The following is a 13,765-nucleotide window of genomic DNA, read 5'->3' as shown; positions in this document are numbered from 1 at the left end:
AGAGTACCTGTTTGAGCCAGGTTTCACATAAAACAAGGTAATTATTTCCATTAATTCTAGGTGGAGTTCAACTGTTTAAGTATTGAGGAAATCATCATAACATTAGAAGAAAGTCTACAGTGGTAGTCCAGACCCTAGCCGTGGATTTCGAGAACCATGTATTCTTATTGAAAAAAAAAATTACAAAAATATTTAAAATGAATTATAAAGAAAATGTTACTTAATAAAGTTTGTAGTGTGTGGATTTCCAACAGGGCACGCATGCGAAGAGCGGTCATAAGATAGACATAGAAAAGCTTAAAAGCTTATCACCGAATATCATTGATCTGCGGTCACCTTGGATAAGTGAACGAAACATCACGCGATTCTTATCTATGTTTTTGCATATCGAGATAAGAGTGCCGTTATGTAAAAGCTTTTTCTCTAGCATAGTTAGGGCTAGATTTGCATAGGAGAGCTTTGACATTTTTTGACGAGCTTGAAAGCAATACGGCTGCAATTGTAAGCCAAGTTTAATAAATATTTAAATTGTGCTGAAAATTAAGTAAAATCAAATCCCAGACGAATTATCGGGATTCATTTAATAAGTGTTTAGTTATTTTATGCCAGGTATGTTATAAATTCAGTGCAGTGCAGTTTTTTTTCATGAATTTATTACCCCCCAGTGCCACGTGCCAGTGCGGCTAGTACCAAATTATGTAAGCGGCTAGCACCAGTTTTTTTTAATCGGCTAGTACAGGATTATGTAATCGTCTAGCACCCTATTATGCAACCGGCTATCTGGAGGCCGAAATGGATGAAATATGGGAATTGAATAGTGCAGAGATTCGACGCGGGATCGCAATCTTTTGATAAATATTTTTTTGGATTCGACGACAAGCCCCCTTTTCGCTACACGGAGAGAAAACTCCAGCGAATTATTGATAAATTTGTAACTAGAAGAAGTGCAATTATGTGAATATTGGCCTGCTGAATTTTATTCAAAGCTCTCAAATCCCATTTGTTAATTATGAAATTGTTCTGCGGAATGAAAGAATATTGTATCTTAATTCGAATTTTGCACACCCTTCAGTTTTTTTTAAATAATTAATATCTTAATATCCGTTGTTATTTTATTATAAATATATAGATTTATGTAAATATATATATATAAGTGATATGAAAATATAAGGAAAGAATTTAGATTGAATTAAATAACGATAACTTTGCGATAATATTCGAGCATGGCCAGGCTAATTTATTGTTCTATTTAAATTAATAATTATAAACATCTCTAGCTATTCCTGTCCTTGAGCTCAACGGCGGCGAACATCGGTGAGTGAATATCCCTAAATTAAATTTTAATAGTTTTGCGAAGCAAACAGTAAATTTTAGCAAGGCATGAATTGGATAATTTTGGATTGATAATAATTTTAACTAATGAAATCGCAAATTTTATAATTCCTAATTTAATTACTACATTAATCCCAAACGTAGTTAAACTGATTTATTGAATTTAACCCAATATTTTTAAATCTCTTCTTTATATCTAAATATAAATTTATATATATATATATATTAATATGAATTCTAATGAAATTATATAAAGTAGCTGTTAAGGAGAAATTTTATAATGAAATAGAAATACCCAACTGGGAAAAATGAATCAAGTTCGCTCCAATTTAAATTTGAGTGTTAGGAACTCCATGAAGGCTTAAGGCCATTACAGATCCGCCACCGAAACTTCAAATAGCCATGCTGGAACCACAATAGGTATCACATAGGATTGTGATATGGGGCGAATCAAACGTCGTAGATCTCGCCAAGGTCGGGTGGGTTAAGAATAGGGTATAATGAACATCTAATACCCTACAACTGATCAAAGTCATTCTCTCTCTCTTTCTTCTGAGCCTGTTTGCCTTTTAGGTGATTTGTTTCCTTAGTTTTCTTTTGGATTTGAGTCAGTAAGACAATCATCCGGGTTTTCGTTATTAATTTGCATCTAGTTAGTGCACTTAAATTTATTTTGATGATGTGTAGTATGGATACGTGAAAAGAACCACCCCATCCGTCGAGCTTAGTCTAAGACCACAAGAAGTGCACGCCTTTCACTCCCATCCATACGTCCCCAAGGTATATCCTCTGAACCTTGCAGTAGATCTTGCAATTTGGTTCTGTTTAACTACAGCCCGTACACCCCCACGTTAGAAGTTGGCTAACAACGTAGGGAGTTCGAACCACACCCACACATTACAAAATTGGCGCCCAAACGGTGAGGCCTGATTAGAGTTATCTAGTCAGTTTCCTTTTTTTTCATATCGTCTTTTGTGGAACTGCAAGAGGCTAGAGTTTTTTTGGCATCTTGACCCATTAGACAATGATATATCGTAGTAGTATTTTTTTTTAGTAAAACCTATTAGATCTGTTTAACTTGAATTTCGATGGAATTCACCAACTGTTCGTCTTTAGGAATTGCGATTGCAGTTCAGCAGCTTGGACTGATCGACCAGAGCGACTCTTGTGTGTAACTTGACTTCTCCAAGTTAAATAATTTCAGATTTATCAGGTCCGAATAATAGATCTGGTTAGGAATCGCAAGACGCTGAAAGAGTTTTAGCTCTTGACCTACTGGATGTACATATTATCGGAAGTTTTACGAGTCAGTAATTTTCTAGTGTATCCCCAAACAGTATCAGAGAAAGAGAGATTTGATCAGTTAAGTGTTTCAGCACATTTCGGATTTCCGAAAAGCGCTATACGAATTTTGGTGGCGGATTGGTTTTGATTTTTTTATTTGGCGTAATTTTAATTTTGGAGTTTTATAGTAATTTTTTTTATATATTGAATAGATAATTTGATATTTTACCATGGCAGTACGACACAGCTTAGAGAATCCAGCTGAAGGCGTAGGAGAGCAGGAAACTATTTGTTCCACTTGTCGCGAACCTACGAGTTCAAACGATATGTTGGCTACGACTCCCTGTAATCATAAATTTCATTACAGCTGTTTAATGCCACTTTTACAAGTTAAATCAATTTGTCCCGTTTGCAGCAGTAGTTGCTCAGTGAACCGACTATCCCTTACTAACAATAACGTAACGGTTGAAATAAACGAGGCAGAGGCCTTAGGAGAAATGTTAGATCCCAGTCTTGAACCAATTAGAGCTAATCCATATAACAGAGGGAAAGGTTCTATAGCAAGAAAAGGGGTACAGACAAGGTCTATGCAACGTAAGGGACAGTCAAGTGACTCATACCTCGAGAGCGACAACCATCGAGAAGGATTAGGCAGAACCGAAATAACGGATTTAGTACAATCATGTATACAAGCTCAACAAAACAACATGTTGCAGAATATATCCCAAATTATTAACTCATCGATAGAACAAGCTCTAAAAAGCAAAATGACTTCCCTTAATATCGAGTCAACAGAACAGGATCAAAGGTCACCTAGCGTTCCCCGATGCTTTGACGATTACCAATCGCAATTACCACCCATTCAGAGAAATATCAGTCATCATAGTGAGACATCAGCCGGAAATTCTAGAACGTCCAGTATTTCCCCCGAAAAAGTCGCTAACATTATACAAGGCTGGCGAATTAAATTCGACGGTGCGCGAAACGGCATGCAAGTCGAAGACTTCCTATATCGTATTCGCTCCCTTACAGCACAAAATTTAGGAGGCGACTATCAACTTTTGTGTGATCATTTGTACTTGTTGTTCGCAGGAAAGGCGAATGAATGGTTTTGGAAGTTTCATCGTTCTCGTCCTAATTTCTCTTGGCAAACCTTCCAACAGGAATTTCGCGAAAAATTTCAGGAAGTGGACTCCGATATGGACATTTGGGACTTGATCAATGTTAGACGACAGTCAGAACACGAACCATTCGAAGAATACCAGTTCGCTGTAGAAACTTTGTTAGGTAGACTAAAGATTCCCATATCCGAACAATCTACCGTACGAATTCTTATCAGAAATGCAAAGATATCGTTACGTTACGAGTTGATGCATTTAGGTATTAACACCATTGCTAGATTACGTGAAGAAATTCGTACTCACGAGCAATTTCAAAAGCACGTTAAGGCCCAATCCTTGAAACCGAAGATACCAAATCGTTCCGTTTCAGAATTATTTGGCACTTCAGCAGATGAACTAGAAATGGAAGTAGACGAAATCCATAAGAGGAAGATGGTTTGCTGGAATTGTCAGAAGCCAGGTCATAGGATCGACGATTGTATGGAGGTCCGATCAGTATTTTGTTATGGCTGCGGAGCCAAAGATGTTTATAAGCCAAAATGCTCTCGGTGTAACCCGTCGGAAAACCGTCAGCGGGATGCGCAGAACACCACCTATCTGACGCATCCTTAAAATCCAAACCAATAGTTAAAGAAAATTATTCTCAAACGGAATTTATAACACCTATTCCAGAGAATAACAAAGTTCAGGAAGAGGCAGAGCCCCTTTGCGCAGTCACCGAACATCACTCATTCGTACCTCTACACCTTCGATGGAAAAGGTACAATGAAGCAAAGTGTCGCATATTCGGATACCCGAAGACGACGGCCAAACTGAAACCAAGACGTTCAACCACTCGGTTGAAGTTATTTTGGAAAAATGTTACCAATACCAGGAAAAAGTTAGTTTCATCTATATTTTTTAACTCCGATGATAGGTTGTATACCGATATTATTATAGGAGAAAGGAACTATGTTGCATTACTAGATTCGGGAGCATCAGTAAGTTGCTTAGGCGGAAAAGCAGCTACCGAAATTATGAGCAATCACCAACTTAAAAAATGCTCGGGAAATATCCGAACAGCCAATAATAATAAATGTCCCGTGGTAGGGAAATATGTGACTAATATTTCTTACCGTGACAAAATAAGACCTATTGAGTTTTATGTTATCCCAACATTAAGTCAGGATGTTTATTTAGGCATTGATTTCTGGAAAAGCTTCAACTTAATCAACCACCTAATTAGCCCTAAGGTTGCAGAATTAGATACTGAGAGAGATGAACAAAAGGGAAGCCCAAAAATACACCTTTTGTCACCTGATCAACAAAACAACCTTGATAAGGTCATCAGTAAATTTCCATCGTTCGATAGGGAAGGCTTGGGTCGTACTCATCTCATGGAGCACGTCATCGAGGTAGGCGAAGCAAAGCCAGTAAAGCAGAGACATTGGCCCATATCCCCTGCAATTGAAAAATTAATGTTTGAGGAAGTAGATAGGATGTTGGAATTAGGTATCATAGAGGAATCGAAAAGCCCATGGAGTAGTAACAGTGTCATTGTAAAACGAGGAGAAAAGATTCGTCTTTGCCTCGATTCCAGAGTGGTTAATAAGGTAACTATAAAGGACGCCTATCCACTACCACATATTGACGGAATTCTCAGCCGTTTACCACCAGCACGTTACATAACCGGCTTAGACATGAAGCACGCTTTTTGGCAGATCCCTCTGGAACAAAACTCTCGGCAGTACACCGCGTTCACAGTTCCGAACAGGCCTTTATACCAATATAAAGTAATGCCTTTTGGTCTGTGCAATGCACCTCAGACACTTTGTAGATTAATGGACCTTGTGATCCCGGCTCACTTTCGTACAAGAGTTTTTGTTTACTTAGACGATCTTCTTATCTTATCGGAAGACTTTGAGTCGCACATGCAGCTTCTTCAAGAAGTGGCTGTATGTCTAAGGAAAGCCAATTTGACAATAAACGTCGCTAAGTCTAACTTTTGCATGCGAGAAGTAAAATATTTAGGATTCATCATTGGATATGGTCAGCTTAAAACAGACAACGAGAAAATTATGGCTATCAATGAATTCCCCGTCCCCACTTCCGTCAAGCAACTGCGACGATTTTTAGGTTTAACAGGATGGTATAGACGCTTTGTAGACAATTATGCAACTGTTAGTTTCCCGTTAACTCAGTTGCTACGGAAAAATAGACAATTAGAATGGACCCAGGAGGCAGATAAAGCATTTGCTGAGTTGAAAGGAAAGCTAACATCAGCACCGATACTGCACACTCCCGATTTTTCTAGACCCTTCATACTACTGTGCGATGCAAGTATATATGGAGTGGGATGTGTCTTGGCACAAGCAAATGCTAACGGCGACGAAATGCCGATTGCCTATATGTCCGAGAAACTGACAAAAGCGCAGCGCAATTACACAGTGACCGAACTAGAGTGCTTGGCAGTAGTCAGAGGTGTGAAGAAATTTAGAGCGTATATTGAAGGTCTAGAGTTTACAGTAGTCACTGATCATGCATCATTGAAGTGGCTAATGGAACAGAAAGATTTGACAGGTCGCGTGGGTCGATGGGCGGTCAAGTTACAGCCTTTTGCCAAGCAGATGAAAATTGAGCATAGGCGTGGAACTCTAAACGTAGTAGCTGACACTCTTTCCCGTCAACATGAACCAGCGGTATCTGAAATCAAAGACTTCGGTCCATTGATAGATTTGACCTCAGTTGAATTTAAATCAGCAGAATACACGGATCTGATTGAAAACATCCAACGGAATCAGTCTAAGCTACCAGATCTCAAGATTATGGATAATTTTGTTTATAAAAGAGTAGAGCAGGCCACTGGTGACGTTGTCCAAGAAATGAATTCATGGAAATTATGGGTACCTTCAAACTTAAGACAAGGGACTTTATACAGATCACATGCCCCCCCAGACGCAGCTCATTGCGGCATTGGAAAAATGGTAGCAAATCTAAAAAGATTTTTCTTTTGGCCAGGAATGGTTTCGCAAATTCGGGATTACGTTTTGAAGTGTTCCGTATGTCGCACAACGAAAAGCCCAAACGTAGTGTTGAAACCTCCGATGGGAAAGCCGTTAACGTCAGATAGGCCCTTTCAAAAATTGTACATGGATTTATTAGGCCCGTATCCCAGATCAAAAAGTGGGAATATCGGCATACTAGTCATAGTAGATCATTATACTAAATTCCATTTTTTACATCCGATCAAGAAGTTTACTTCGAGCCGGATTTGTGAATTTCTCGAAACTTCAGTATTTTATACCTTCGGTGTTCCTGAGACGATTTTAACCGATAATGGCTCACAGTTCCGATCGGCCGAGTTCAAATCATTTCTGACCCGGTTTGGAACCAAGCATATTTGTACAGCGATCTATTCGCCCCAGGCTAACGCAAGCGAACGCCTAAATAGGTCAGTTCTCGCCGCAATACGCGCATACATCGGCACCGATCATTCCAATTGGGATAGACATCTGCCGGAGATAAGCGGAGCCCTTAGAGCCAATATCCATCAAAGTACTAGATTTTCGCCTTACTTTATGACCTTCGGTCAGAATATGGTCCTTCACGGGAAAGACTACGAACTGCTGAGAAATTTGAATCTTTTAAAAGACAATACGGAAATACAGCGTACTGACGCCTTGCAGTGTATTCGAAATAAAGCTAAGAATAATATATCTTTGGCTCATGAAATAAACGCTAAGGTTTATAATTTAAGGACTAGATCGGTAGAATTTAAAAATGGTGAAGAAGTCCTTGCTCGTAATTTCGCACAAAGTAATGCCAGCAAGAAGTTTAACGCTAAATTAGCACCTCTCTTTATTAAAGCTAAAGTGAAAAAGAAAGTAGGACGTTCTTATTATGAACTGGTAAATGAATCAGGAAAATTTTAGGAACCTACCACTTAAAGGACATTCAAGTAATAAAATAAAATAAAATATTAGTAGATATTAGTGATTTCAGTTAATGACCCCTGCTAATAAGATTTTTGGAGCATTAACTGTGGTGTAGTGTGTGGATTTCCAACAGGGCACGCATGCGAAGAGCGGTCATAAGATAGACATAGAAAAGCTTAAAAGCTTATCACCGAATATCATTGATCTGCGGTCACCTTGGATAAGTGAACGAAACATCACGCGATTCTTATCTATGTTTTTGCATATCGAGATAAGAGTGCCGTTATGTAAAAGCTTTTTCTCTAGCATAGTTAGGGCTAGATTTGCATAGGAGAGCTTTGACATTTTTTGACGAGCTTGAAAGCAATACGGCTGCAATTGTAAGCCAAGTTTAATAAATATTTAAATTGTGCTGAAAATTAAGTAAAATCAAATCCCAGACGAATTATCGGGATTCATTTAATAAGTGTTTAGTTATTTTATGCCAGGTATGTTATAAATTCAGTGCAGTGCAGTTTTTTTTCATGAATTTATTACCCCCCAGTGCCACGTGCCAGTGCGGCTAGTACCAAATTATGTAAGCGGCTAGCACCAGTTTTTTTTAATCGGCTAGTACAGGATTATGTAATCGTCTAGCACCCTATTATGCAACCGGCTATCTGGAGGCCGAAATGGATGAAATATGGGAATTGAATAGTGCAGAGATTCGACGCGGGATCGCAATCTTTTGATAAATATTTTTTTGGATTCGACGACAAGCCCCCTTTTCGCTACACGGAGAGAAAACTCCAGCGAATTATTGATAAATTTGTAACTAGAAGAAGTGCAATTATGTGAATATTGGCCTGCTGAATTTTATTCAAAGCTCTCAAATCCCATTTGTTAATTATGAAATTGTTCTGCGGAATGAAAGAATATTGTATCTTAATTCGAATTTTGCACACCCTTCAGTTTTTTTTAAATAATTAATATCTTAATATCCGTTGTTATTTTATTATAAATATATAGATTTATGTAAATATATATATATAAGTGATATGAAAATATAAGGAAAGAATTTAGATTGAATTAAATAACGATAACTTTGCGATAATATTCGAGCATGGCCAGGCTAATTTATTGTTCTATTTAAATTAATAATTATAAACATCTCTAGCTATTCCTGTCCTTGAGCTCAACGGCGGCGAACATCGGTGAGTGAATATCCCTAAATTAAATTTTAATAGTTTTGCGAAGCAAACAGTAAATTTTAGCAAGGCATGAATTGGATAATTTTGGATTGATAATAATTTTAACTAATGAAATCGCAAATTTTATAATTCCTAATTTAATTACTACATTAATCCCAAACGTAGTTAAACTGATTTATTGAATTTAACCCAATATTTTTAAATCTCTTCTTTATATCTAAATATAAATTTATATATATATATATATTAATATGAATTCTAATGAAATTATATAAAGTAGCTGTTAAGGAGAAATTTTATAATGAAATAGAAATACCCAACTGGGAAAAATGAATCAAGTTCGCTCCAATTTAAATTTGAGTGTTAGGAACTCCATGAAGGCTTAAGGCCATTACAGATCCGCCACCGAAACTTCAAATAGCCATGCTGGAACCACAATAGGTATCACATAGGATTGTGATATGGGGCGAATCAAACGTCGTAGATCTCGCCAAGGTCGGGTGGGTTAAGAATAGGGTATAATGAACATCTAATACCCTACAACTGATCAAAGTCATTCTCTCTCTCTTTCTTCTGAGCCTGTTTGCCTTTTAGGTGATTTGTTTCCTTAGTTTTCTTTTGGATTTGAGTCAGTAAGACAATCATCCGGGTTTTCGTTATTAATTTGCATCTAGTTAGTGCACTTAAATTTATTTTGATGATGTGTAGTATGGATACGTGAAAAGAACCACCCCATCCGTCGAGCTTAGTCTAAGACCACAAGAAGTGCACGCCCTTCACTCCCATCCATACGTCCCCAAGGTATATCCTCTGAACCTTGCAGTAGATCTTGCAATTTGGTTCTGTTTAACTACAGCCCGTACACCCCCACGTTAGAAGTTGGCTAACAACGTAGGGAGTTCGAACCACACCCACACATTACAAGTTAAATACTTATTTAGAGGAACACAAACGACTCGGGAAGTAAGGAAAACTTAAAATACGAGAGTCCATAACGCAGTTTGTGATTGAAGCTATTAGCGACCAACTTCTCGTCAATTAAAATTAATAATCGAAATAAAATAATAAAAAATAAGGATGCTAGATTCCAATGCCGTTCCACAGTAGACCAAAGCGTGAAGGAATCATGGTCCATTGAAATAAAAAAATAAGAATCTAAAAATGTACGGAAGGACTGCTGTTACTCAGAGACCATTATATTTAATTCGGAAGTGAAAAAAATAATATAAAAAACAAAAAAAACAAGAAAGGAAAGCTAACTTCGGGCGGAGCCGAAGTTTATATACTCTTGCAGTTGAGTCGCAGTCCGCTAGGTGGCGACACGCATCTTACATTATTAGCGGATCGTATGTAGTCGGACGATCCTTATATAATTTGGCACATCGAATTATTTTGCCCAAATAGGAATCCATTGAAACTCCCATCCTTCTAACTTGAAAAACAACGAAGTTATGGCATTCAGTATTGAATTTACTATGATATGAATATGTGCAAGCTCAGGCGAGATCAGGCCCATTGGGGTGGAGTTGAAGGACCATCAACTAAAGTTTGAGGTTAGTTTCTGACATTGGCATCCATAATTCATGGAACTGACGAATTTTTAACGTTTCAAACAGATCTATAAATCCTTTTATTTCCACTGGCGTGGCCATCCACTGATATGGCCAACTGTTCCTGCTCCTCCAGTTGAAGCGTTTCGTGGTAGAGTTCTTTACTAGCCAGGATGGATTGGCACATTGGCTTCGTTATCCTTGAGGAGGCCACCCATCTGGACGAATTTCTGCACATCCGAACGGTGCAGAAAGCCGGGAATCTGCACCAGGAGCTATCAGGTGCTTCGCCAGAATTTAAGCGCCTTGGGCGTAGAACTCTACCTTATATGATCGTCTTTAGCGCTCTCAGGCCATAGACCAGGATGTAGATTACTTCAACTTTGCCAGCAACATCACAAGTACTACAACGGGCTTCGTCTTGGCGAAATGAAAATTAAAGTTGGGGAATAGATTAAAGTAAGGAAGGAATAAATATCAGAGACTTACCCCGATTCGCCGAAATATAAGGGAATTAAGTTCCATTAGAATCAAAAAAAGAAGAAACTGTATAGGAAATTCGAAAGAACTGCTGTCACTCGAAGACAGTTTTATTCTTGAATACAAACTGTACTATAGGCTATAAAACTTTCTTTGGGTGACAGCAGCCCCTTCGTATCTCATCTTCAGTTTCCTCTTTTTTTGGTTTCAATTTCAGGTTAAGACTTTTTATACTTTTTTCACTTTTTAAGAAATAAATAAATCCAAAAAATTTGGTCCTCGCTGTTTGGAGGGCAGTCAGTAACTGATTCTAGACGGAACAGAAGCCCTCTTATATAGCAAATATTTCGAAATTACTTTCAAGGCTTGCTTATTAAATGAAATGTTTTCGTCACTATACTCCATGTATGCAGATATGAGATGGGAAACAACCTTCGTAATCAATTTTCCTCAGGCTGCTCCTCAAGGTGTATTGGCTTGAGTCTATTGCGGCTATAGACTAATAATGTTTTAATGATAATAATGATAATGATTGATCTAATGACGGTCGTCGATAAGGACTTTGTAAGGAATAGTCCTAAGGTCCTAAGAAATTTTGAATACAAGGCTGAAAAACTTTTTTGTCTGTCCAAGTAGGCCTTTCGAAAGTAGCTATAATGCAATTATTTATAAAACAACTAACATAATACAAAACCTCACAATGCTGAATACGTTTACCACATCCCTACACAGCTTGGAGCTCATCCTTCTCGGGTGAAGGAAAGTTCATGGGCTTTCTGGAGTTCAAAATGGAATAAAAGGAGACCTTTATCTATCTCAGATACACTCGTACCTCAAACATATAGTAACCAATCGGTATGTAAGAACATCATTTTTCTTTAAAAGGTTGGGCTGAAACAACATTTCCTACAAAGGGCAAGTCTTAGCAGTTTACCACCGTTTGTCATACACTTTCGGCTCAACCGGAGGAATTATAACTCGATCCCCGTCCACCCTCCGCTGTGATATGTCCATGCAGTTCAGCGATATGTCTTCAAGGCAGCAGTATCGACTGCAGACTGGATGGAAAGTACGTTTGCCTTATTTGGGGATTGCGCAGTGGAAGACCTTCGACCTTTTCTGATTGTTCCCGACGAGGTAAGGCGCCATATCTGAGATGCTTAAACAGGACTGCAGTCTGTAAGCGCATCAAAGGATATTGGTGGTCGCTACCCATTAGATCTATGTCCCTAGATCTATATATGCCATTAAAGCTAGATAAAAATAAGGAACACCACTACCAGTGACGAGAGTAGAACACTTTGCTTTGTAATCTGCAAAAAAATACATTTCTTTTGTCTAGTAATAAACAAAATTTATATTTGATTTGTTTTGTTGGTCTCGGTTCTGTTCTTGATGTTCTTTTCGTTAATCTTTTCAATATTTATTCAGAAATGGCTTATTTCAGAAGTGGGCTGATGTTTGAAGAAGTTATTACTTGGAATTCAAACTATAGAAAACAGAACTATAAACTACATACATATGGAAATTTGTATGGAAATATATATAGTCTGCTGAGAGACCAAGGTAGTATACAATAGTATAAACCATAAACGGATGACTTGCAACTTGAAAGTCAATGAATAAAAACCATTTCCTTTTAACCTACATACCTTATTGTAACATAATTTTCTACATTTTTTAAATAGTTGGGTTTTCAAAACTCCCCCAAAAGCCCCCTTTGGACAAATTCATAATACCCAGAGGGTAATAGGAATAAATAGTCAATGTGCCACGTATTGCTCCCCATCTCATAGCCTGAAATTTGTCGTTAAATATTTGTGTACAAATTCAGAGAATATTTTAATTGCTTCTCAAACATTTTGCGGTTAAAAATTGTGGCCAAAAACAAGGAATTGTGTCCGCCCCGCATTGGAAGTTGGAACTCCCAGCATCAATTATCGTTCATGGCGAGAAATGCATCAAATTGAAATGTTCATTCATGCATTTTGCTGGACGGGGCGTCACTTGGCTCCGGGCGAGAGCTGTCGTTCCATCCATCCATTTATCCAGCCAGCCATCCATCCAGCCGGCCATCTATCCGACCATCCTGCCATGAATCGATCTGGGCCTAGAATCACACCAGTAGCCCCTGTAACACACTACGCCCCTACTACTCTTTTTCTGTTGTCGGCAAAGGGTTCAACGATTTTCAGTTAAAAAGCATTCGAGTGGATGAACAATATTTATTGGTTTCCATGTGGGTCGTTGCCATTCTGTATATATAAACTTTTTTCCAGATTTTTTTTTTTTTTATTTTAGAGGGGGCTTGGGAAGTTCCGTTGGTCAGTTCCATTGGTCAGTTCCATGAAAATTGTATGGTTAGGTTCCGGGAATTATGAAATTAGATGCTCATGTTTCTCAGTGTTTTTACTTTTTTATGCGGGCCTCGGTGTTGATTGCTGCGATTACAGGATGTTCCACCTTTTTCCACCAGGACAACCGCGGATTAGTGGTTCTGGGAAATAAGCACACACATACACACCAGCACAGAGGCGCACACCCCGCCATACACCCACGTACTCGTCGGTGGCAATGCAATGTCGGATTTGCGGCCACTCCTCCGCCCTGCTCCTCGTTTTTTCGTTTCTCGTGTAAGGCCTATGTTGGAGCTCTGGAGTGCGATTTTACGGCTTCCGGCGACATTGGACAATATAAAAACGTCACCCACACAAGCTGTAGCCCCTCTGCCCTCCGCCATCGAGCCCCGTTTTTGGGCCGCCTCTAACCCGCTGACTCCCCTCGGGCTCACCCCTTTTTGCAACTGGCGCTATAAAGTTCAATCGAGTCAGTCAACAATTGGCGCACACCCACACAGGGCGAAAAATAACATGTGTGATGGGGACAGTTCTCGA

At 38.6% G+C, this 13,765-nt stretch overlaps 3 long non-coding RNA genes across 3 annotated transcripts; 2 read left to right on the top strand and 1 right to left on the bottom strand.

Annotated features, from left to right (window-relative positions):
• Window positions 1-237: 237 nt before the first annotated feature.
• On the top strand, window positions 238-935 carry LOC116655342. The gene is made up of 2 exons (XR_004310465.2): window positions 238-609; window positions 666-935. It is a non-coding gene; the product is annotated as an uncharacterized LOC116655342 (long non-coding RNA).
• Window positions 936-10,005: 9,070 nt separating this feature from the next.
• LOC116655330 lies at window positions 10,006-11,285 on the bottom strand. The gene is made up of 2 exons (XR_004310456.2): window positions 10,881-11,285; window positions 10,006-10,811 (listed from the first exon to the last, which is right to left on the bottom strand). It is a non-coding gene; the product is annotated as an uncharacterized LOC116655330 (long non-coding RNA).
• Window positions 11,286-11,287: 2 nt separating this feature from the next.
• LOC123257514 lies at window positions 11,288-12,236 on the top strand. The gene is made up of 2 exons (XR_006507606.1): window positions 11,288-11,726; window positions 11,786-12,236. It is a non-coding gene; the product is annotated as an uncharacterized LOC123257514 (long non-coding RNA).
• Window positions 12,237-13,765: the final 1,529 nt, after the last annotated feature.

This window comes from Drosophila ananassae, chromosome XL (genome assembly GCF_017639315.1).
Source record: "Drosophila ananassae strain 14024-0371.13 chromosome XL, ASM1763931v2, whole genome shotgun sequence".
Taxonomy (NCBI): domain Eukaryota; kingdom Metazoa; phylum Arthropoda; class Insecta; order Diptera; family Drosophilidae; genus Drosophila; species Drosophila ananassae.
Note: the sequence above shows the minus strand (reverse complement) of the source record. Positions and strands in the feature narration are given on the sequence as shown.